The sequence below is a fragment of the Lipotes vexillifer genome, unplaced genomic scaffold, assembly GCF_000442215.2.
Source record: "Lipotes vexillifer unplaced genomic scaffold, Lipotes_vexillifer_v1.1 scaffold265, whole genome shotgun sequence".
NCBI classification, from domain to species: domain Eukaryota; kingdom Metazoa; phylum Chordata; class Mammalia; order Artiodactyla; family Lipotidae; genus Lipotes; species Lipotes vexillifer.
Genome location: NW_006795112.1, coordinates 10,208 through 11,126, shown reverse-complemented (window position 1 = coordinate 11,126; position 919 = coordinate 10,208).

The following is a 919-nucleotide window of genomic DNA, read 5'->3' as shown; positions in this document are numbered from 1 at the left end:
GGGAAGGATAGAACCTTAGGACAAATGGTGGAAGCAAAGTTATAGAGACAAAATCTTACATAGAAGCATACACATATACCCTCACAAAAAGAGGTAAAGTGGAAAAAATCATAAAACTTGCTCTCCAAGTCCACCTCCTCAATTTGGGACGATTCGTTGTCTCAAAAAGGGAAGGAAGGAAGGAAAGATAGAAAGAAGGTAAAGTATAATAGAGTTCTTTAAATTAAAATTAATTATTAAGAAAAAAATTTAAAAAAAAAAAAGATCGGATAGAACGCTGGGACAAATGGTGGAAGCAAACCTATACAGACAAGATCTCACACAGAAGCATACACATACACATTCACAAAAAGAGGAAAAGGGGAAAAAATCATAGATCTTGCTCTAGAAGTCCGCCTCCTCAATTTGGGATGATTCGCTGTCTATTCATGTATTCCACAGAGGCAGGGTACATCAAATTGATTGTGTAGCTTTAATCCGCTGTTTCTGAGGCTGCTGGGAGAGATTTCCCTTTTTCTTCTTTGTTCTCACAGCTCACAGGGGCTCAGCTTTCGATTTGGCCCCGCCTCTGCGTGTAGGTCGCTGGAGGGCGTCTGTATTTTGCTCAGGCAGGAAGGGGTTAAAGGAGCCGCTGACTCGGGGGCTCTGGTGCACTCAGGCCGGGGGGAGGGAGGGGCACGGAGTGCGGGGCAGGCCTGCGGCGGCAGAAGTCGGAGTGACGTTGCACCAGCCTGAGGCTCGCCGTGTGTTCTCCCTGAGAAGTTGTCCCTGGATCCCGGGAACCTGGCAGTGGCGGGCTGCACAGGCTCCCCGGAAGAGGGGTGGGCATAGTCGCCTATGCTCGCAGACAGGCCCCTTGGTGGCGGCAGCAGCACCCTTAGCGTCTCCCGCCCGTCTCTGGAGTCCGCGCTTTTAGCCG